This window comes from Tachypleus tridentatus, chromosome 10 (assembly GCF_004210375.1).
Source record: "Tachypleus tridentatus isolate NWPU-2018 chromosome 10, ASM421037v1, whole genome shotgun sequence".
Taxonomy (NCBI): domain Eukaryota; kingdom Metazoa; phylum Arthropoda; class Merostomata; order Xiphosura; family Limulidae; genus Tachypleus; species Tachypleus tridentatus.
Genome location: NC_134834.1, coordinates 7,824,994 through 7,851,908, shown reverse-complemented (window position 1 = coordinate 7,851,908; position 26,915 = coordinate 7,824,994). Strand labels below are relative to the sequence as shown.

General features: G+C 33.9%; 1 pseudogene across 1 annotated transcript; it reads right to left on the bottom strand.

Moving 5' to 3' along the window:
* Window positions 1–1,006: 1,006 nt before the first annotated feature.
* Window positions 1,007–21,340, bottom strand: LOC143227938 (histone lysine acetyltransferase CREBBP-like; annotated as a pseudogene). The gene is made up of 9 exons (XR_013015135.1): window positions 21,171–21,340; window positions 17,478–17,624; window positions 16,447–16,560; window positions 15,894–16,059; window positions 14,702–14,911; window positions 5,752–5,901; window positions 4,949–5,232; window positions 4,487–4,826; window positions 1,007–2,464 (listed from the first exon to the last, which is right to left on the bottom strand). The product of XR_013015135.1 is annotated as a histone lysine acetyltransferase CREBBP-like (transcript).
* Between the last annotated feature and the right edge of the window lie 5,575 nt (window positions 21,341–26,915).

Genomic DNA, 26,915 nt, shown 5'->3' with positions numbered 1-26,915 from the left:
AAGCCTATTTTTCATGTTTGCTTTTATTCAAACTTTTAATTTTAAAATGTATACAATATGTACAACCCCTCTTCAGTCCACTACCTGTGACCTCTCAATCAACTGTACAGGAGACACTGTGGAAGTGCAAAGCACATGTTCCACCATACAAACCACTACACTCAACTAACTTGTAACAAACATCTCGACCCCTGTTTTGATGATAGAAAATAACTATTTCATGTGGCTTAAAATGAGATTCTGTTCTATATCTTCTCTCTCTCTCTAACACAACACTAGATAGAACAGCTGACACTTTCACCAGTTTCTACCCGATACACGGTTGGTATCAAATTATTAGAGAGAGAAGCCATGATTCTTTTCATTTTATTAATTGTTTACTAAACAAAGTCTCAATGATTTACCTTATTTCAACTCACTTTCAGTGGAATGTCACTATCAAGTAGATATTACCAAGTAAAAAAAATCAAAACAAAAACAGATGAAGAAAACTGACATTTGGGGTCCAGCCTCAATGACTTTTGTAAATACTGTATCATACTCTACTAATATTGTATTACTGTGCATTAACCGAATCATCGAAGCAAGTACTTCCAACCAATTTACATACAGTTTGTTCATGATTTCAAGAGTTGAATGAAAATAGAAGAAATAACAAAACAAAATTCAAACACTGCTCATCTCTAAACGTAATATTAGGATGCTGTTCTACCTATACATGACCAACATATCCCCTGTAAACAAGATATGCATTTACCTTTGACATCAATAAAACAATTTGCTGTTGAAAGGAGTTTAACTGCACTATACTCTCTCATCTCTGGCTCTTTATTACTTATAACCTAAGTATAAAATATTAAAACACTAAATTTAAATCAAAAACATAGTCATTTTTTGTCACAAAGTGTCCATGGCAAGTCCAAAATAGAGTTCTTATATTACACACACATGCACGCACACACATACAAACATTCCCAGGACTCCTACAGTTTTTCTACAAATTTATTCAGCTGCTCCTGGGAGTTATGTCGTCTCTAGAAAGGCTAGATTCTGGAGTCACCGTGTTCTGCAGTTGGTTTACCATGCCGACATGCGAAGAGTTGGGGTTTGACAGCTGGGTAAGCATCATGTCATTGGTAGAGACCATCTGATCGTAAGCACCTGCCATGGTCAGGGCCGGGTGAGGAGAGCGAGTCTGTGACGGATGGTGAGGAGACATTGCGTGTTGCTGGCGAGGAGAATGAATGGGCTGCGGTGACCTTACGGCGGGTGGGGAACGCATCAGTTGCTGGGATGAGGCAAGAGGAGCACCAGTCTGGGAATGTCCCATCAGACCTTGCTGAGGGCTCATGGGAGGGTGATTCGGAGAAGCAATCTGCTGTTTCAACTGTTGAGACTGCATTAAGAGCTGCTGCTGTTGATACGAAGGGTACTGACTCCCACCGTCCGGATGAAAGTTCTGCTGGTGAGGGTTAAAATTCACGGGCAGTGGCGGACGAGCTCGTGGGGTGTACATTGGAGGCTGGGGAAAACGCTGTTGCTGTCGTTGCATTGCTAACAACTGTTGTTTCTGAAACCACTGTTGTTGCTGATGAGGTGTGAGCTGCCCAGAAATACCTGGTTGTGCACCACTTGTTTGTCCAGTGACCATCATTTGTTGTTGTTGTTGCTGCTGCTGCTGTTGATGTTGTTGTTGCTGTTGTGCATTCCTATGTTTAATGAAGTAAGCCATGAGCTGAGGGTTTGTCTTTAACATCTGTAATACTTTCTGATGTTGCTGGGGTGAAGAAGGCATACGTAACATCTGCAGTAACTGAGGTAACCCCTGAGGTACGTGAGCAGCATTTCGCTGCATACCAGGTGGGGGGCCCATGGCGACAGAAGGGTTGCCTGGAGCCGAACCCATCATCTGTGCTGGCTGCCGTATCCCCAACTGCTGGTCAGCCATTTGAGTCTGCTGTGGTGGAACTTGTTGAGCATAGGAGGGCTGAGGTCCATCCCATCGGTTGTTGTTTAATCCAGCCAACCTACTTTGGGCCAGCTGCACCATCTGAGGCTGTCCTTGGGTGTTAGGCATCAGAGTATTTGCATTTGTTGGGGATGGAGTCACGGGGCCACCTTTCTGGTAAGCTCCGGCACCAACCAAGTGGGGAGTCTGCTGTCTTGCTACTGCAGCCTGTACTGCCTGGACAGCTTGGAGAGCACCTGCTGGTGGACCTACAGTTGTCGGCTTGAGTCCGACGCCTGGCGGGTGCACGTGGTTTGGCGTCGAGGCTTCCGACGACGGTTCACTCGAAGATGAGCCAGGCTGAGGAAGCTGACCTGCCACTGGTCGGTTCTGCATCGTGGCCATGCTTGCTATTCGGCGACGGAGAATCTGGGCTTGTTGCACTCTTTGCTGCAGTTGTTGCTGACGGAGCTTGTGTTTGATGTTTAGACAGAAAGGAACCAGACACTTTGCTTCCTGGAAAAGTAGACGTAATTACATAAAAGTTAGTCAAAAATCAAAATGTGATTTAACTTGCTGATACCCTGTGACACAAAAATACTCAATACAGATATCATAGTTGTTTTTTTAAAGAGAGAAAGAGTAGTCAAAAATTTATTATACTGTGAAACCTATCCAATGAAATAAATTAATTTATCGTTCACACCGACAACAAGATAAAACTGTTGTTTTGCTACAAAGCTGCACAAGGGGCTATTTTCACTCTGTTCACCATGAGGAACTGAATCCCAGATTTTAATACTGTATGTCAGTATGCAGGGAACACAAGACAGAACCCATATTCTAACATTGTATGTCAGTAAGCTTACAAGTGGCCCACTGGGGAACACAAGACAGAACCCCAGGTTTTAACACTGTATGTCAGTAAACTTACAAGTGGCCCACTGGGGAACACAAGACAGAACCCCAGGTTTTAACACTGTATGTCAGTAAGCTTACAAGTGGCCCACTGGGGAACACAAGACAGAACCCCAGGTTTTAACACTGTATGTCAGTAAACTTACAAGTGGCCCACTGGGGAACACAAGACAGAACCCCAGGTTTTAACACTGTATGTCAGTAAACTTGCAAGTGGCTCACTGGGGTACACAAGATAGAACCCCAGGTTTTAACACTGTATGTCAGTAAACTTGCAAGTGGCCCACTGGGGTACACAAGATAGAACCCCAGGTTTTAACACTGTATGTCAGTAAACTTGCAAGTGGCTCACTGGGGAACACAAGATAAAGAAAAGAGCATAAATACTTTGAATACTTTAAGTTTAATGTTCCTTGAATACTGATTACCACTGCTACTAGTTCAGACCAGGACTGTAAACAATTCATAAAGTTTATTTTTACATAAATCACAAAACTAAACCAAAATTCTGAAAAAGTAGAACAAGTTATAAATAAACCTTTATTTACAATAATTACCTACAACACATCAAAGTTGTGAAAACAGATATACAGTTCTCACCTCATCAGTGGCCATAAGAATGGTTAGAACCTAATAACCTTAAACAGATAAAACTGAGTGACAGGTAGAACCTACTAATAACCTTACACAGATAAAACTCCGTGACAGTTAAGAACCTACTAATAACCTTACACAGATAAAACTCAGTGACAGTTAAGAACCTACAAACTAACCATCAATAAATGGTATTACATAAATATTTCACACAATCCCTTGGTGGTAGAGTCATAATAATTAATACTACAAATACAAGTATTTTAAAAAGAAACTGTTTAGTGACTTCTAGAAATCACAAAAGGTATCCAGCAATCTGGAATTCCACAAACAACAGAAAACCCAGCATCAGTGGGTTTGGGGTTTTCAATAACAGAAGAAATATGTAGAAGAAAGAGATTCAATATTTAGAATAGTTAGAACAGAGTTTGGATCTATTAAAATAGTTCTTAATTTTATCAATATGGGATGTCTTCTAATTCTATATTATCTATTTGTGATGTTATAAACAAGTAATTATTTTATTGGTAATGGTAACTAGTATTTATCTATTGTTTCTTGTTTTCTACAAGATTTCTTCTGGTTATATCTAAATATTAACAATAATTACATTTTCTGATAATACTAGAAATATATAAATTACATCCTCTTTGCAAAGTTTTAGCTGTAGTTTCCACAGTCTCTCTACATACAGGTGTTTTAAAAACCTTCCGACAGCTCTCGGTGTAGCGTCGTAGAATAATAAACTGTTTCTGTACATGTTTGTTTCAGCCATAAAAACAACAAATTAATGTAAGCAGACAGAGAAATGTTCCATTCATATTAACACATTTAGGAACTTTGTTTTGGTGATCAGTGCATCTGATTATAACTAAAAAAAAACAAAATCTTAAACAATTTAAGTGAGTGAATAAACAGCTGAAATAACACATTTCTTTACCAGAAATGGTTTGGTGAATAAGCTTGCTATATTTCTTTCTGAGTACAACACGTATATTGTTTCAAAAGTTTTCAAATCCAACAAACCTGACAATGTCTTGCATGGTAGTAACACAGCGTAATGAGCTGTTTACAAACAGGACAGCCACCATTCTTACGCTTGCAGATTTTTGAATGTTGTACAATACGTTTCATCTTCTGACAGCTGGGCAGGCGACAGTTAGCATCACGACACTGACAAGCATGAAGTAAGGACTGGATGCACCTCTGGATGGACTGCCACCGAGACTCCTGCGGGTTAGCCTGTTTCTGGTCAGAAGCAGCAGAGCCGCCATCCAGGTCAAACCGAGCTTTTCCATTTTATGAGGATGACCTTCTTTTTTGAAACAGGGTATACAGAGGTCAAGTCCTGGATACAGAAAAAAAACTAAATCAGACATGTGCCTTTACAGTTTAGAAAATTTCACACAAGCCTAAATGAAGTTACTGTAGCTTTGTAACAGAAAACAAACAATACGTTCTTGCAATCCAAGTAAAACAAAGAGCTACATACGTCACAAACGGTACAGTGATATCTGGTCTCGACATGAGCCTTGCAACTGTTACAAGTGTATACAAATCGGTCTTGTCCTTGGTTGTGCAGCTCATACAACATGGCCATGGTCGAGTACTTGGCACGGCGCAACGAAGAGAACTCATGGTGTTTTTCTCGCTGATGTCAAAAAGGCATCTCTCCCATCCATCAGATCACAGTTGATCATAGGGTCAGGGTCTTGGATAGGTGGCAAACTAGCAGCCGCTTGAGCTGAATGGAGCCGAATTACAAAGAATACCTACGAGAGAGAAAATATGAACAACTTACAGTCAAGTGTGACAGATAATGCAGACAATTAAACTGACATGGATGCTCATCTATCAAAAGCCCAAGTTTTTACTGTACTTTCTGTTTGATGAGAAATATCCAGATTTAATAGTTTCAAGCTAATTGTTATTCACAGATGGCAGAATTCACAACTTGTTAACAGTAGAAATACTTCTGTTATGAGATATATATCTGAACACTCAATGACATCTACGTTTCATACCTGTTTCTTAACAGTTGTTTTATCACTAGAATAATAAACACCTGCTTTGAAATACTTATTACCCAAAGCATCTGTTTCAAACAACAGAAAATAAATCAGCAACGGTGAATTAAATATTTTCTAATGCTCTCGTTCTGGAATTCTTAGAACTAACCGGGAACTGGAATGAACAGTTTGGAATGTTGACCGAATATGAAAATTACATTTACTAATGTTATACATAAACGTTTTTAATAAATGATACCAGTTTTTTTATAATAAAATTACCTCCTTGTGTTTCTCCATGGTGGCATAAATCTTAGCAGACAAGTCATTACCCGTATTAGGGACATTCGATTTCTTGTTGTTTTTTCTTTGGGTGTTTTTATTTTTATTCGCCTTCTTGTTTCGACTACTTTTCTGTCCTTTTTTCTTTCCCTGCTATACAAAAAATTAGAAAGAAACTTTAAGTGAGGAGCCCTGGAAAAATTTAAAACTAAAATAACAATATGTACGAGTCATGTTATTTAAAACAACAAACATAACCCACAATAAATGTTGGTACACTCTTGAGTAATCTAGAAATGTTAAAAAATTAATTTGATACAGGAAGAGAGATGCACATTTTTAAATACCTTAACAACAATAATTAATCACCTAATACACTAAAAGAAATAGACAAGCACTTTACTGTACCTTCTCCTAAGTCGTCTAATACAATAAAAGAAATAGACAAGCACTTTACTGTACCTTCTCCTAAGTCATCTAATACAATAAAAGAAATAGACAAGCACTTTACTGTACCTTCTCCTAAGTCATCTAATACAATAAAAGAAATAGACAAGCACTTTACTGTACCTTCTCCTAAGTCGCCTAATACAATAAAAGAAATAGACAAGCACTTTACTGTACCTTCTCCAAAGTCATCTAATACAATAAAAGAAATAGACAAGCACTTTACTATACCTTCTCCAAAGTCACCTAATACAATAAAAGAAATAGACAAGCACTTTACTGTACCTTCTCCTAAGTCATCTAATACAATAAAAGAAATAGACAAGCACTTTACTGTACCTTCTCCTAAGTCATCTAATACAATAAAAGAAATAGACAAGCACTTTACTGTACCTTCTCCTAAGTCGTCTAATACAATAAAAGAAATAGACAAGCACTTTACTGTACCTTCTCCAAAGTCATCTAATACAATAAAAGAAATAGACAAGCACTTTACTATACCTTCTCCAAAGTCACCTAATACAATAAAAGAAATAGACAAGCACTTTACTGTACCTTCTCCTAAGTCATCTAATACAATAAAAGAAATAGACAAGCACTTTACTGTACCTTCTCCAAAGTCATCTAATACACTAAAAGAAATAGACAAGCACTTTACTGTACCTTCTCCTAAGTCATCTAATACAATAAAAGAAATAGACAAGCACTTTACTGTACCTTCTCCTAAGTCATCTAATACAATAAAAGAAATAGACAAGCACTTTACTGTACCTTCTCCAAAGTCATCTAATACAATAAAAGAAATAGACAAGCACTTTACTATACCTTCTCCAAAGTCATCTAATACAATAAAAGAAATAGACAAGCACTTTACTATACCTTCTCCAAAGTCATCTAATACAATAAAAGAAATAGACAAGCACTTTACTATACCTTCTCCTAAGTCGTCTAATACAATAAAAGAAATAGACAAGCACTTTACTGTACCTTCTCCTAAGTCATCTAATACAATAAAAGAAATAGACAAGCACTTTACTGTACCTTCTCCTAAGTCACCTAATACAATAAAAGAAATAGACAAGCACTTTACTGTACCTTCTACTAAGTCACCTAATACAATAAAAGAAATAGACAAGCACTTTACTGTACCTTCTCCTAAGTCATCTAATACAATAAAAGAAATAGACAAGCACTTTACTGTACCTTCTCCTAAGTCACCTAATACAATAAAAGAAATAGACAAGCACTTTACTGTACCTTCTCCTAAGTCATCTAATACAATAAAAGAAATAGACAAGCACTTTACTGTACCTTCTCCTAAGTCATCTAATACAATAAAAGAAATAGACAAGCACTTTACTGTACCTTCTCCTAAGTCACCTAATACAATAAAAGAAATAGACAAGCACTTTACTGTACCTTCTCCTAAGTCATCTAATACAATAAAAGAAATAGACAAGCACTTTACTGTACCTTCTCCTAAGTCACCTAATACAATAAAAGAAATAGACAAGCACTTTACTGTACCTTCTCCTAAGTCATCTAATACAATAAAAGAAATAGACAAGCACTTTACTGTACCTTCTCCTAAGTCACCTAATACAATAAAAGAAATAGACAAGCACTTTACTGTACCTTCTCCTAAGTCATCTAATACAATAAAAGAAATAGACAAGCACTTTACTGTACCTTCTCCTAAGTCATCTAATACAATAAAAGAAATAGACAAGCACTTTACTGTACCTTCTCCTAAGTCACCTAATACAATAAAAGAAATAGACAAGCACTTTACTGTACCTTCTCCTAAGTCATCTAATACAATAAAAGAAATAGACAAGCACTTTACTGTACCTTCTCCTAAGTCACCTAATACAATAAAAGAAATAGACAAGCACTTTACTGTACCTTCTCCTAAGTCATCTAATACAATAAAAGAAATAGACAAGCACTTTACTGTACCTTCTCCTAAGTCATCTAATACAATAAAAGAAATAGACAAGCACTTTACTGTACCTTCTCCTAAGTCGTCTAATACAATAAAAGAAATAGACAAGCACTTTACTGTACCTTCTCCTAAGTCACCTAATACAATAAAAAAATAGATGAGCACTTTACTGTACCTTCTACTAAGTCATCTAATACAATAAAAGAAATAGACAAGCACTTTACTGTACCTTCTCCTAAGTCACCTAATACAATAAAATAGACAAGCACTTTACTGTACCTTCTCCTAAGTCATCTAATACAATAAAAGAAATAGACAAGCACTTTACTGTACCTTCTCCTAAGTCACCTAATACAATAAAAAAATAGACAAGCACTTTACTGTACCTTCTCCTAAGTCATCTAATACAATAAAAAAATAGACAAGCACTTTACTGTACCTTCTCCTAAGTCACCTAATACAATAAAACAAATAGACAAGCACCTTACTGTACCTTCTCCTAAGTCACCTAATACAATAAAAGAAATAGACAAGCACTTTACTGTACCTTCTCCTAAGTCACCTAATACAATAAAAAAATAGATGAGCACTTTACTGTACCTTCTACTAAGTCATCTAATACAATAAAAGAAATAGACAAGCACTTTACTGTACCTTCTCCTAAGTCACCTAATACAATAAAAAAATAGATGAGCACTTTACTGTACCTTCTACTAAGTCATCTAATACAATAAAAGAAATAGACAAGCACTTTACTGTACCTTCTCCTAAGTCATCTAATACAATAAAAGAAATAGACAAGCACTTTACTGTACCTTCTCCTAAGTCACCTAATACAATAAAAAAATAGATGAGCACTTTACTGTACCTTCTACTAAGTCATCTAATACAATAAAAGAAATAGACAAGCACTTTACTGTACCTTCTCCTAAGTCACCTAATACAGTAAAAGAAATAGACAAGCACTTTACTGTACCTTCTACTAAGTCATCTAATACAATAAAAGAAATAGACAAGCACTTTACTGTACCTTCTACTAAGTCACCTAATACAATAAAAGAAATAGACAAGCACTTTACTGTACCTTCTCCTAAGTCGTCTAATACAATAAAAGAAATAGACAAGCACTTTACTGTACCTTCTCCTAAGTCACCTAATACAATAAAAGAAATAGACAAGCACTTTACTGTACCTTCTCCTAAGTCACCTAATACAATAAAAAAATAGACAAGCATACTGTACCTTCTCCTAAGTCACTTTACTGTACCTTCTCCTAAGTCGTCTAATACAATAAAAGAAATAGACAAGCACTTTACTGTACCTTCTCCTAAGTCACCTAATACAATAAAAGAAATAGACAAGCACTTTACTGTACCTTCTCCTAAGTCATCTAATACAATAAAAGAAATAGACAAGCACTTTACTGTACCTTCTCCTAAGTCATCTAATACAATAAAAGAAATAGACAAGCACTTTACTGTACCTTCTCCTAAGTCATCTAATACAATAAAAGAAATAGACAAGCACTTTACTGTACCTTCTCCTAAGTCATCTAATACAATAAAAAGAAATAGACAAGCACTTTACTGTACCTTCTCCTAAGTCATCTAATACAATAAAAGAAATAGACAAGCACTTTACTGTACCTTCTCCTAAGTCACCTAATACAATAAAAGAAATAGACAAGCACTTTACTGTACCTTCTCCTAAGTCACCTAATACAATAAAAGAAATAGACAAGCACTTTACTGTACCTTCTCCTAAGTCACCTAATACAATAAAAGAAATAGACAAGCACTTTACTGTACCTTCTCCTAAGTCACCTAATACAATAAAAGAAATAGACAAGCACTTTACTGTACCTTCTCCTAAGTCATCTAATACAATAAAAGAAATAGACAAGCACTTTACTGTACCTTCTCCTAAGTCACCTAATACAATAAAAGAAATAGACAAGCACTTTACTGTACCTTCTACTAAGTCATCTAATACAATAAAAGAAATAGACAAGCACTTTACTGTACCTTCTCCTAAGTCACCTAATACAATAAAAGAAATAGACAAGCACTTTACTGTACCTTCTCCTAAGTCATCTAATACAATAAAAGAAATAGACAAGCACTTTACTGTACCTTCTCCTAAGTCACCTAATACAATAAAAGAAATAGACAAGCACTTTACTGTACCTTCTCCTAAGTCACCTAATACAATAAAAGAAATAGACAAGCACTTTACTGTACCTTCTACTAAGTCACCTAATACAATAAAAGAAATAGACAAGCACTTTACTGTACCTTCTCCTAAGTCACCTAATACAATAAAAGAAATAGACAAGCACTTTACTGTACCTTCTCCTAAGTCATAGACAAGCACTAATACAATAAAAGAAATAGACAAGCACTTTACTGTACCTTCTCCTAAGTCACCTAATACAATAAAAGAAATAGACAAGCACTTTACTGTACCTTCTCCTAAGTCACCTAATACAATAAAAGAAATAGACAAGCACTTTACTGTACCTTCTACTAAGTCATCTAATACAATAAAAGAAATAGACAAGCACTTTACTGTACCTTCTCCTAAGTCACCTAATACAATAAAAGAAATAGACAAGCACTTTACTGTACCTTCTCCTAAGTCACCTAATACAATAAAAGAAATAGACAAGCACTTTACTGTACCTTCTCCTAAGTCACCTAATACAATAAAAGAAATAGACAAGCACTTTACTGTACCTTCTCCTAAGTCACCTAATACAATAAAAGAAATAGACAAGCACTTTACTACAATAAAAGAAATAGACAATACAATACAATAAAAGAAATAGACAAGCACTTTACTGTACCTTCTCCTAAGTCACCTAATACAATAAAAGAAATAGACAAGCACTTTACTGTACCTTCTACTAAGTCACCTAATACAATAAAAGAAATAGACAAGCACTTTACTGTACCTTCTCCTAAGTCACCTAATACAATAAAAGAAATAGACAAGCACTTTACTGTACCTTCTCCTAAGTCACCTAATACAATAAAAGAAATAGACAAGCACTTTACTGTACCTTCTCCTAAGTCACCTAATACAATAAAAGAAATAGACAAGCACTTTACTGTACCTTCTCCTAAGTCACCTAATACAATAAAAGAAATAGACAAGCACTTTACTGTACCTTCTCCTAAGTCACCTAATACAATAAAAGAAATAGACAAGCACTTTACTGTACCTTCTCCTAAGTCACCTAATACAATAAAAGAAATAGACAAGCACTTTACTGTACCTTCTCCTAAGTCACCTAATACAATAAAAGAAATAGACAAGCACTTTACTGTACCTTCTCCTAAGTCACCTAATACAATAAAAGAAATAGACAAGCACTTTACTGTACCTTCTCCTAAGTCACCTAATACAATAAAAGAAATAGACAAGCACTTTACTGTACCTTCTCCTAAGTCACCTAATACAATAAAAGAAATAGACAAGCACTTTACTGTACCTTCTCCTAAGTCACCTAATACAATAAAAGAAATAGACAAGCACTTTACTGTACCTTCTCCTAAGTCACCTAATACAATAAAAGAAATAGACAAGCACTTTACTGTACCTTCTCCTAAGTCACCTAATACAATAAAAGAAATAGACAAGCACTTTACTGTACCTTCTCCTAAGTCACCTAATACAATAAAAGAAATAGACAAGCACTTTACTGTACCTTCTCCTAAGTCACCTAATACAATAAAAGAAATAGACAAGCACTTTACTGTACCTTCTCCTAAGTCACCTAATACAATAAAAGAAATAGACAAGCACTTTACTGTACCTTCTCCTAAGTCACCTAATACAATAAAAGAAATAGACAAGCACTTTACTGTACCTTCTCCTAAGTCACCTAATACAATAAAAGAAATAGACAAGCACTTTACTGTACCTTCTCCTAAGTCACCTAATACAATAAAAGAAATAGACAAGCACTTTACTGTACCTTCTCCTAAGTCACCTAATACAATAAAAGAAATAGACAAGCACTTTACTGTACCTTCTCCTAAGTCACCTAATACAATAAAAGAAATAGACAAGCACTTTACTGTACCTTCTCCTAAGTCACCTAATACAATAAAAGAAATAGACAAGCACTTTACTGTACCTTCTCCTAAGTCACCTAATACAATAAAAGAAATAGACAAGCACTTTACTGTACCTTCTCCTAAGTCACCTAATACAATAAAAGAAATAGACAAGCACTTTACTGTACCTCTCCTAAGTCACCTAATACAATAAAAGAAATAGACAAGCACTTTACTGTACCTTCTCCTAAGTCACCTAATACAATAAAAGAAATAGACAAGCACTTTACTGTACCTTCTCCTAAGTCACCTAATACAATAAAAGAAATAGACAAGCACTTTACTGTACCTTCTCCTAAGTCACCTAATACAATAAAAGAAATAGACAAGCACTTTACTGTACCTTCTCCTAAGTCACCTAATACAATAAAAGAAATAGACAAGCACTTTACTGTACCTTCTACTAAGTCACCTAATACAATAAAAGAAATAGACAAGCACTTTACTGTACCTTCTCCTAAGTCATCTAATACAATAAAAGAAATAGACAAGCACTTTACTGTACCTTCTCCTAAGTCACCTAATACAATAAAAGAAATAGACAAGCACTTTACTGTACCTTCTCCTAAGTCATCTAATACAATAAAAGAAATAGACAAGCACTTTACTGTACCTTCTCCTAAGTCATCTAATACAATAAAAGAAATAGACAAGCACTTTACTGTACCTTCTCCTAAGTCACCTAATACAATAAAAGAAATAGACAAGCACTTTACTGTACCTTCTCCTAAGTCACCTAATACAATAAAAGAAATAGACAAGCACTTTACTGTACCTTCTCCTAAGTCACCTAATACAATAAAAGAAATAGACAAGCACTTTACTGTACCTTCTCCATAGTCACCTAATACAATAAAAGAAATAGACAAGCACTTTACTGTACCTTCTACTAAGTCACCTAATACAATAAAAGAAATAGACAAGCACTTTACTGTACCTTCTCCATAGTCACCTAATACAATAAAAGAAATAGACAAGCACTTTACTGTACCTTCTACTAAGTCACCTAATACAATAAAAGAAATAGACAAGCACTTTACTGTACCTTCTCCTAAGTCATCTAATACAATAAAAGAAATAGACAAGCACTTTACTGTACCTTCTCCTAAGTCATCTAATACAATAAAAGAAATAGACAACCACTTTACTGTACCTTCTCCTAAGTCATCTAATACAATAAAAGAAATAGACAAGCACTTTACTGTACCTTCTCCTAAGTCATCTAATACAATAAAAGAAATAGACAAGCACTTTACTGACCCTTCTCCTAAGTCACCTAATACAATAAAAGAAATAGACAAGCACTTTACTGTACCTTCTCCTAAGTCACCTAATACAATAAAAGAAATAGACAAGCACTTTACTGTACCTTCTCCTAAGTCACCTAATACAATAAAAGAAATAGACAAGCACTTTACTGTACCTTCTCCTAAGTCACCTAATACAATAAAAGAAATAGACAAGCACTTTACTGTACCTTCTCCTAAGTCACCTAATACAATAAAAGAAATAGACAAACACTTTACTGTACCTTCTCCTAAGTCACCTAATACAATAAAAGAAAAAGACGAACACATTGCTGCTACCAAATCACTGTAGTAATGACACAGTATCCATTAGCTATGCTATACAGAGACCGTGTTCACAGCACGTCCAGGCTGTTGCTAGATTGTAAACTTAATGTCCAATCACATAAAACGTGTAACGGTGTTTATGAATCACAGCCTCACTTTACTTGTGGTATCCAGTGCACGAGTTTTACAGTTTGGTAATATTGATTTTTGTCTAATGAAAGTACAAAGTCACAAATATTTTTTACAACTCTGCTGGAAATAATTACTTCTACACATGCTGAATCACGCAACATTTAAAGGTTTTTCTGAAGAGGTATAATATTATTTTTCTTTCTCAGTGTGTGTGTGTGTGATTTTCATGCTTTACAGCTCAGGCACAACTGATATAATCTTTTATTGTCTTTCAGCTTCAAAATGAAATCTGTGGTTACACAGGGAAGATAAAAAAAGAAAGTTTATAGACTTTCCTTTCAGTTACTCTGTCCAACTAACTAATTCTCCATAAGAATCGTCGGAGATGTGTAGTGTAATCGTAAGGTGTACAGTGTAATCGTCGGAAGCGTACAGTGTAATCGTCAGGTGTACAGTGTAATCATCAGGTGTGTAGTGTAATTGTCGGAAGTGTGTAGTGTAATCGTCAGGTGTACAGTGTAATTGTCGGAAGTGTGTAGTGTAATCGTCAGGTGTACAGTGTAATCGTCGGAAGTGTACAGTGTAATCGTCAGGTGTACAGTGTAATCGTCGGAAGTGTACAGTGTAACCGTCGGAAGTGTACAGTGTAACCGTCGGAAGTGTACAGTGTAATCGTCAGGTGTCTAGTGTAATTGTCAGGTGTGTAATGAGTACCATTCTTAACAACTTACACTCTGACCACCTTCTCCTTCAGTTTCATCGTCTCCACCAGATGCCACTGCTGCTGCTGCAGAAGCCTCGGCTGCCTTCCTTTTATCTTCCTCTTCCTGCTCCAGCTCTTTGATGCAGTCTTCCATCACATTAGGCCAAAAATCTCCTTCAAAGTAAGCCAGTTCAGCTACACTTTTTATGTTATCCTCAGTGGCCTGTTTTAAAATATCCTGAAACACACACAAGTTTGTTACATTTACTGAAGACATACACAGATAATCACTACATTAGTACTCCACAACTCTTGCCAGGATATAAGAACAAATAAAGTACCTGGTTATGTAAACAGAAATAAATCAACATAAGAAATGAAACAACAAATCATTTTAAAGAATGCTTTTCCACCAAGCCACAAACTAATTGTAGAGAATTTATTTTTCGTTGCACTCAATACAATAACGATTGGTTCCCTCATTTGATACATTTGGAAATCTAAAATTTAAACTGTATTTCAATTAACAAAACTGTAAATATCTATCCAAAAGAGATATTTCAGTTTCAGCTTGTAATCAGAAGTTTCAAAGATATAGTTTTGTTACTAAAATGTATGTAGACAATATACTGGTCCAGCTTATTCTGTGGACTGTGGCACTAGGTCTTAAAATTTACTAGACAAGTTACCACTACACTCTTTTAAAAATTGTACTTGGCCAGTCCAATCTCTCAGAATGTCATTTGCTGAGGGTTTCTGTAGTAATTATTCACAGATTCCTGAAGAATTTATACTTAGGTAAGGTAATCTCTGTAACAAATATGATACTTGACTAGATTCTCTTCAGAAACAAGAAACTTTGTGAATGTTTGAATCGTTTATTTCTGAGTCTCAGTTTGTTTGTTTTTGAATTTGTGCAAACCTGCTCGAGGGCTATCTGTGCTAGCCATCTCTAATTTAGCAGTGTAAGACCAGAGGGAAGTAAACTAGTCATCACCACCCACCGCCAACTTTTGGGCTACTCTTTACCAACAAATAAAGGGATTGACCGTCACATTATAACATCCCCATGGCTGAAAGTGCGAGCATGTTTGGTGCAATGGGATTTGAACCCTTAAAACCACTGGGCCATGCCAAGCCCTGAGTTTCAGTACTCAAAAAAAAAAACTGTACATTACAAAATAACATATTCATATCAACTTTGATCACCTAATACTCACTTTGTAATCCAAAACAACCCTTTCAATAATTCCTTTGTCCAACATCTTTCTGTACCACTCCTGTAATCTCTTTGGTTTAGGAATTTTCTGTTCTGGCGGATGGCAGTGGAACACGTAATCATCTCCTTCGCTGGGAGGACATGCCCAGATGTGTGCCATGGTGTATCTTGTGGAAACAGACAAGTTGCATCACATTATGGGACTGACAAACATCACAACAGTATAAGCACTCTTTCTGATTGGCCTTTGTTGTGTGAATAATCTCACAATATTAGTATAATTAAGGAAAAAACACAAGAATCAACGACACTTACATTTAAAAGAATATTGGTCTGTTGGTTATTTGTGACACAAAATTATAAGTTACTCAGAAAAAATGAACTTAGTAACAGCTGGAACATGAGAGAATTATTTTAAAAATTTTAATCTATTCCAAGAGACTCACAGCACTGGTGCATAGTTTGAATAAACATGGAAATATTTGTATCTTGATGTTTATCATCATAAGAAATCACCTTTTTTACACATGTTTAACAGCATTAAATCAGCTTACCCTAACTGTTTAACATAGTCTAAATATCCCAGGAGAATCTCGTGATAAACTGCTGTCCTGAACTGCTTCGGTCGAAAGAAATGTACACTATCAAGGTAAGCTATGTAGACTCTCCTATATAAACCAAAAGCTAGTATTAAAATATAAATAATCTCTTTTGACGATAGCTGTAAATATACAGTTCTACTAACTTTGTAACGATATGAAATCTCAAGAACAGACAACAATAATATTTAAATTGGAATAACAAATAACAGTAACTTTAATTTTCTATACTAGCTACCAAAAATACCAGAACCTTGTTCTATACCAGCTACACTATTCCAAATATTACATAAAACTAGCTCACGTAACATACTGCTAGACACAGCATCATTTTGTCTTCATCAATCACCCTTCTTCATCATCCTAATTAATGTAACCTTCCTTGATTTTTCATCCCACCTATCGGCTTCTGTTGCTATGTTTTTGTTTGTTTTTGCAATTTTTCTGAAGCATTATTTTATAGTCTTATTCAAACATGGTGTTACAAGTAAAAAGCCACTAACATGTCTTATTTTAATTTGAATGTTGACCAATATTTCAATTTCCTGAGTTAATTTAAAATCTCTTGAAAGACCTAATAAAAAACAAATAAACAAACAATCCAGACTATACTGAGATTTGAACGTTGAGATTTCCAATGAGAGTGGAACACCAACCGTTGAGCCACTTTCACATTCAATGTTTGAATTCCAATGTTAACAAACGTTAATTTAAAATATTATAGTAATGTGTTTCTGAAAGAGCTCGCTCTAAACAACTAAAAAGTCCTAACTGTTCTGGTATCTGAACACGAGATTTCTGCTTGAGGTTCGAGCATTATCAACACTATATTATACACACACATAATAGGGTTTTAACGTAACAAAATATTACCCACAATCAATTGATACACATTATGATATAAAACATAACTTTTATTACAATGAACTACTGTAGTGATTCAGATTGTTATCACATAGAGGTATCACAAATTATGAGTTTATTACCTGGTGTTTGGCATTGGACATTCAGAACCATATTCTTGAACATGCATACCAAAAAAACAGACTTCAAATCCATCTATTTCTTCAAAAGCAAAAAGTGCTTTGGCTCGGTAAGGAAACTGTTCTGGGAGTTGTCCGGTCTCTACATATCTGGGAGAAACATTTAAATAACTTACTTTGAATTTAAGGAAGGGAGGGCATTTATGTGTAACCATTTCATCAGCAAAATCCAACATTTATGTGTAACCATTTCATCAGCAAAATCCACTTACACAACAGAATGAAATAACAATAGAGATGAATACACAAAAACTACACATTTTACAAAAGATCTTTATAAACATGTGTAAGCAATAAAGTGATGTAGTGAGAAGTACTAACAATGTTTACCATAGAAACACACACCTGGTAGCAATGTTTACCATAGAAACACACACCTGGTAACAATGTTTACCATAGAAACACACACCTGGTAACAATGTTTACCATAGAAACACACACCTGCTTCTCATTCCTGGTAACAATATTTACCATAGAAACACACACCTGGTAACAATGTTTACCATAGAAACACACACCTGCTTCTCATTCCTGGTAACAATATTTACCATAGAAACACACAACTGGTAGCAATGTTTATCATAGAAACACATACCTGGTAACAATGTTTACCATAGAAACACATACCTGGTAACAATGTTTACCATAGAAACACACACCTGCTTCTCATTCCTGGTAGCAATGTTTATCATAGAAACACACACCTGGTAACAATGTTTACCATAGAAACACACACCTGCTTCTCATTCCTGGTAACAATATTTACCATAGAAGCACACAACTGGTAGCAATGTTTATCATAGAAACACATACCTGGTAACAATGTTTACCATAGAAACACACACCTGGTAACAATGTTTACCATAGAAACACACACCTGCTTCTCATTCCTGGTAACAATGTTTACCATAGAAACACACACCTGGTAACAATGTTTACCATAGAAACACACACCTGCTTCTCATTCCTGGTAACAATATTTACCATAGAAACACACAACTGGTAGCAATGTTTATCATAGAAACACATACCTGGTAACAATGTTTACCATAGAAACACATACCTGGTAGCAATGTTTATCATAGAAACACATACCTGGTAACAATGTTTACCATAGAAACACATACCTGGTAACAATGTTTACCATAGAAACACACACCTGCTTCTCATTCCTGGTAGCAATGTTTATCATAGAAACACACACCTGGTAACAATGTTTACCATAGAAACACACACCTGCTTCTCATTCCTGGTAACAATATTTACCATAGAAACACATACCTGGTAAACAATGTTTACCATAGAAACACACACCTGCTTCTCGTTTCCTGGTAACAATATTTACCATAGAAACACACACCTGGTAACAATGTTTACCATAGAACACACACCTGCTTCTCATTCCACATTTACCATAGAAACACACACCTGGTGACAATGTTTACCATCATTCCTGGTAACAATGTTTACCATAGAAACACATACCTGGTAACAATGTTTACCATAGAAACACACACCTGCTTCTCATTCCTGGTAACAATATTTACCATAGAAACACACACCTGGTAACAATGTTTACCATAGAAACACACACCTGCTTCTCATTCCTGGTAACAATAGTTTACCATAGAAACACACAACTGGTAGCAATGTTTATCATAGAAACACATACCTGGTAACAATGTTTACCATAGAAACACATACCTGGTAACAATGTTTACCATAGAAACACACACCTGCTTCTCATTCCTGGTAACAATATTTACCATAGAAACACACACCTGGTAACAATGTTTACCATAGAAACACACACCTGGTAACAATGTTTACCATAGAAACACACACCTGCTTCTCATTCCTGGTAACAATATTTACCATAGAAACACACAACTGGTAGCAATGTTTATCATAGAAACACATACCTGGTAACAATGTTTACCATAGAAACACATACCTGGTAACAATGTTTACCATAGAAACACACACCTGCTTCTCATTCCTGGTAGCAATGTTTATCATAGAAACACACACCTGGTAACAATGTTTACCATAGAAACATACACCTGCTTCTCATTCCTGGTAACAATATTTACCATAGAAACACATACCTGGTAACAATGTTTACCATAGAAACACACACCTGCTTCTCATTCCTGGTAACAATGTTTACCATAGAAACACACACCTGGTAACAATGTTTACCATAGAAACACACACCTGCTTCTCATTCCTGGTAACAATGTTTACCATAGAAACACACACCTGCTTCTCATTCCTGGTAACAATATTTACCATAGAAACACACAACTGGTAGCAATGTTTATCATAGAAACACATACCTGGTAACAATGTTTACCATAGAAACACATACCTGGTAACAATGTTTATCATAGAAACACATACCTGGTAACAATGTTTACCATAGAAACACATACCTGGTAACAATGTTTACCATAGAAACACACACCTGCTTCTCATTCCTGGTAACAATATTTACCATAGAAACACACAACTGGTAGCAATGTTTATCATAGAAACACATACCTGGTAACAATGTTTACCATAGAAACACATACCTGGTAACAATGTTTACCATAGAAACACACACCTGCTTCTCATTCCTGGTAACAATATTTACCATAGAGACACGCACCTGGTGACAATGTTTGAGAAAACACACCTGCTTCTCATTCCTGGTAACAATGTTTACCATAGAAACACACACCTGCTTCTCATTCCTGGTAACAATGTTTACCATAGAAACACACACCTGCTTCTCATTCCTGGTAACAATGTTTACCATAGAAACACACACCTGCTTCTCATTCCTGGTAACAATATTTACCATAGAAACACACAACTGGTAGCAATGTTTATCATAGAAACACATACCTGGTAACAATGTTTACCATAGAAACACACACCTGCTTCTCATTCCTGGTAACAATATTTACCATAGAAACACACAACTGGTAGCAATGTTTATCATAGAAACACATACCTGGTAACAATGTTTACCATAGAAACACATACCTGGTAACAATGTTTACCATAGAAACACACACCTGCTTCTCATTCCTGGTAGCAATGTTTATCATAGAAACACACACCTGGTAACAATGTTTACCATAGAAACACACACCTGCTTCTCATTCCTGGTAGCAATGTTTATCATAGAAACACACACCTGGTAACAATGTTTACCATAGAAACACACACCTGCTTCTCATTCCTGGTAGCAATGTTTATCATAGAAACACACACCTGCTTCTCATTCCTGGTAGCAATGTTTACCATAGAAACATGTACCTGGTAACAATATTTACCATAGAAACATGTACCTGGTAACAATATTTACCATAGAAACATGTACCTGGTAACAATGTTTACCATAGAAACACACTTCTGCTTCTCATTCCTGGTAACAATATTTACCATAGAAACATGTACCTGGTAACAATGTTTACCATAGAAACACACTTCTGCTTCTCATTCCTGGTAACAATGTCTACCATAGAAACACACACCTGGTAACAATGTTTACCATAGAAAGACACACCTGCTTCTCATTCCTGGTAACAATTTTTACCACAGAAACACACACCTGGTAACAATGTTTACCATAAAAACACATACCTGCTCCTCATTCCAGGCTTTACTTCCATAATTTTCTCTCCACTAGCTACCACTCTAATTGTGACTTCTGCTGAACCTGCCTCTTTCTTTTTTAAAAAGTTGTTTACTCGGTTTTCTATATAATTTCCTAACTTCGTCTGCTGCATTCCTAAATGAAAACAACTCATAAGTTAAGCAACAGTTTAATGAAAGCATGCTTGATTAGACATGTGTTGACCAGAGCCACAATACTTAGCCTGACAGTAAGGTAACACTACTGTAATGTTATTAATGATTTATCTATACAATAAAACAGGTCTGTTAACCTTTATACACCTCAAGAGAGAAATGTTATTTTGTTAATGTCGTCAAAGAAAGAACTCCACAATGCTATGTGAATATATCAGTAGTCTACAATAACAATTCATAACTGATATGCAAACTTAGGCTTACTGCTTATAGAAACTGATTAACCCTTGACTCATTGTGAGAAAACATTAAAATGGAAAACCATGAGGGGGACATTCTAATCTGTCAATTGCCATAGATCATTATGATTCCTGACTTGCACTCAAAATTCTAGTAAACTACTATTTAATGAATCAATGTCAATAAGTCTGGTATCAAACTGTACACATTACAATTCAAACTTTCATCTTGTACATGAGTTAATTTCTTAATCTAACAATAAACATTCAAAGAACATGCCTAAATATTCAGTTTTTGAGTCACATGGTACACTGAAGGAAACACATGGTTAGAATTAGATGTTTGTGATCTCAAAATACAAAGTCTACAGTTTTGTACCAATTAGTAACTCAAATTACTAATGTTATCCTGCTGTAATATAAAATAACAATTTCATAGAATTTCATTTCTTTTCATTTTGCAGAAATATGACTTATCTCCTGAATAAACCATGGTGGCTACATTCACCCTTTTCCATTATTGGAAACAGTCCCTTATATATATTTACTTTAATATATTGCATGGGAATAAGCAATCAACACCTTAAAATGTTCCCCTAGTGGTTTTCTCAGCCATTTTAATCTGTCAAAGGCTACCACGCTCTTTTGAACCAAGACTTTGAGAAAGTGGGTTATATCTTTAGTTTGTTCCATCGCTTCATACCTTTAAAACTTTAATAAATCCCAGTTACTAAGCTTAATAAATTATAGTGAAATTCTATGGTATCAATATAGTTCTTTGATAGGTTGTTAAGGCAGAGTATTCATGATGAATACTTTGAAGAATATACAGCAATTGTCTGTTGTGGAGACACAAGTGTAGAGGACAACGCTTGAAAGTCTTCATCTTCAGGTCAGTTATTTACATCTACACGTTATAATCTGTAGTTATTTACATCTACGCATTATAATCTGTAGTTATTTACATCTACGCATTATAATCTGTAGCTATTTACATCTACACGTTATAATCTGTAGTTATTTACATCTACACCTTATAATCTGTAGTTATTTACATCTACACGTTATAATCTGTAGTTATTTACATCTACACGTTATAATCTGTAGTTATTTACATCTACATTCGTTATAATCTGTAGTTATTTACATCTACGCGCATTATAATCTGTAGTTATTTACATCTACACGTTATAATCTGTAGTTATTTACATCTACACGTTATAATCTGTAGTTATTTACATCTACACGTTATAATCTGTAGTTATTTACATCTACACGTTATAATCTGTAGTTATTTACATCTACACGTTATAATCTGTAGTTATTTACATCTACACGTTATAATCTGTAGTTATTTACATCTACACGTTATAATCTGTAGTTATTTACATCTACACCTTATAATCTGTAGTTATTTACATCTACACCTTATAATCTGTAGTTATTTACATCTACACGTTATAATCTGTAGTTATTTACATCTACACGTTATAATCTGTAGTTATTTACATCTACACCTTATAATCTGTAGTTATTTACATCTACACGTTATAATCTGTAGTTATTTACATCTACACGTTATAATCTGTAGTTATTTACATCTACACGTTATAATCTGTAGTTATTTACATCTACACGTTATAATCTGTAGTTATTTACATCTACACGTTATAATCTGTAGTTATTTACATCTACACGTTATTTACATCTACACGTAGTTATTTACATCTACACGTTATAATCTGTAGTTATTTACATCTACACGTTATAATCTGTAGTTATTTACATCTACACGTTATAATCTGTAGTTATTTACATCTACACGTTATAATCTGTAGTTATTTACATCTACACGTTATAATCTGTAGTTATTTACATCTACACGTTATAATCTGTAGTTATTTACATCTACACGTTATAATCTGTAGTTATTTACATCTACACGTTATAATCTGTAGTTATTTACATCTACACGTTATAATCTGTAGTTATTTACATCTACACGTTATAATCTGTAGTTATTTACATCTACACGTTATAATCTGTAGTCTACACGTTATAATTTACATCTACACGTTATAATCTGTAGTTATTTACATCTACACGTTATAATCTGTAGTTATTTACATCTACGTTATAATCTGTAAAGTTATTTACACACACGTTATAATCTGTAGTTATTTACATCTACACGTTATAATCTGTAGTTATTTACATCTACACGTTATAATCTGTAGTTATTTACATCTACACGTTATAATCTGTAGTTATTTACATCTACACGTTATAATCTGTAGTTATTTACATCTACACGTTATAATCTGTAGTTATTTACATCTACACGTTATAATCTGTAGTTATTTACATCTACACGTTATAATCTGTAGTTATTTACATCTACACGTTATAATCTGTAGTTATTTACATCTACACGTTATAATCTGTAGTTATTTACATCTACACGTTATAATCTGTAGTTATTTACATCTGTAGTTATTTACACGTTATAATCTGTAGTTATTTACATCTACACGTTATAATCTGTAGTTATTTACATCTACACGTTATAATCTGTAGTTATTTACATCTACACCTTATAATCTGTAGTTATTTACATCTACACGTTATAATCTGTAGTTATTTACATCTACACGTTATAATCTGTAGTTATTTACACGTTATAATCTGTAGTTATTTACATCTACACGTTATAATCAGTTATTACATCTACACCGTTATAATCTGTAGTTATTTACATCTACATCGTTATAATCTGTAGTTATTTACATCTACACGTTATAATCTGTAGTTATTTACATCGTTATAATCTGTAGTTATTTACATCTACACGTTATAATCTGTAGTTATTTACATCTACACGTTATAATCTGTAGTTATTTACATCTACACGTTATAATCTGTAGTTATTTACATCTACACGTTATAATCTGTAGTTATTTACATCTACACGTTATAATCTGTAGTTATTTACATCTACACGTTATAATCTGTAGTTATTTACATCTACACGTTATAATCTGTAGTTATTTACATAATTAGTTACACGTTATAATCTGTAGTTATTTACATCTACACGTTATAATCTGTAGTTATACATCTACACGTTATAATCTGTAGTTATTTACATCTACACGTTATAATCTGTAGTTATTTACATCTACACGTTATAATCTGTAGTTATTTACATCTACACGTTATAATCTGTAGTTATTTACATCTACACGTTATAATCTGTAGTTATTTACATCTACACGTTATAATCTGTAGTTATTTACATCTACACGTTATAATCTGTAGTTATTTACATCTACACGTTATAATCTGTAGTTATTTACATCTACACACGTTATAATCTGTAGTTATTTTTACACGTTATAATCTGTAGTTATTTACACGTTATAATCTGTATCTGTTATTTACATCTACACGTTATAATCTGTAGTTATTTACATCTACACGTTATAATCTGTAGTTATTTCATCTACACGTTATAATCTGTAGTTATTTTTATAATCTGTACACGTTATAATCTGTAGTTATTTTACATTTACATCTGTAGTTATTTTACATCTACACGTTATAATCTGTAGTTATACATCTACACGTTATAATCTGTAGTTATTTACATCTACACGTTATAATCTGTAGTTATTTACATATATCTGTAGTTATTTACTACACGTTATAATCTGTAGTTATTTACATCTACACGTTATAATCTGTAGTTATTTACATCTACACGTTATAATCTGTAGTTATTTACATTACACGTTATAATCTGTAGTTATTTACATCTACACGTTATAATCTGTAGTTATTTACATCTACACGTTATAATCTGTAGTTATTTACATCTACACGTTATAATCTGTAGTTATTTACATCTACACGTTATAATCTGTAGTTATTTACATTTACACGTTATAATCTGTAGTTATTTACATCTACACGTTATAATCTGTAGTTATTTACATCTACACGTTATAATCTGTAGTTATTTACATCTACACGTTATAATCTGTAGTTATTTACACGTTATAATCTGTAGTTATTTATACACGTTATAATCTGTAGTTATTTACACGTTATAATCTGTAGTTATTTACATCTACACGTTATAATCTGTAGTTATTTACATCAGTTATTTACACGTTATAATCTGTAGTTATTTACATTTACACATTATAATCTGTAGTTATTTACATCTACACGTTATAATCTGTAGTTATTTACATCTACACGTTATAATCTGTAGTTATTTACATCTACACGTTATAATCTGTAGTTATTTACATCTACACGTTATAATCTGTAGTTATTTACATCTACACGTTATAATCTGTAGTTATTTACATTACACATTATAATCTGTAGTTATTTACATCTACACGTTATAATCTGTAGTTATTTACATCTACACGTTATAATCTGTAGTTATTTACACGTTATAATCTGTAGTTATTTACATCTACACATTATAATCTGTAGTTATTTACATTTACACGTTATAATCTGTAGTTATTTACATCTACACGTTATAATCTGTAGTTATTTACATCTACACGTTATAATCTGTAGTTATTTACATCTACACGTTATAATCTGTAGTTATTTACATCTACACGTTATAATCTGTAGTTATTTACATCTACACATTATAATCTGTAGTTATTTACACGTTATAATCTGTAGTCATTTACATCTACACGTTATAATCTGTAGTTATTTACATCTACACGTTATAATCTGTAGTTATTTTAATGTAGTTATATAATCTGTAGTTATTTACATCTACACGTTATAATCTGTAGTTATTTACATCTACACGTTATAATCTGTAGTTATTTACATTACACGTTATAATCTGTAGTTATTTACATCTACACGTTATAATCTGTGTAGTTATTTACATCTACACGTTATAATCTGTAGTTATTTACACGTTATAATCTGTAGTTATTTACACGTTATAATCTGTAGTTATCTACACGTTATAATCTGTAGTTATTTACACGTTATAATCTGTAGTTATTTACACGTTATAATCTGTAGTTATCTACACGTTATAATCTGTAGTTATTTACACGTTATAATCTGTAGTATTTACATCTACACGTTATAATCTGTAGTTATTTACACGTTATAATCTGTAGTTATTTACATCTACACGTTATAATCTGTAGTTATTTACATCTACACGTTATAATCTGTAGTTATTTACATCTACACGTTATAATCTGTAGTTATTTACATCTACACGTTATAATCTGTAGTTATTTACATCTACACGTTATAATCTGTAGTTATTTACATCTAC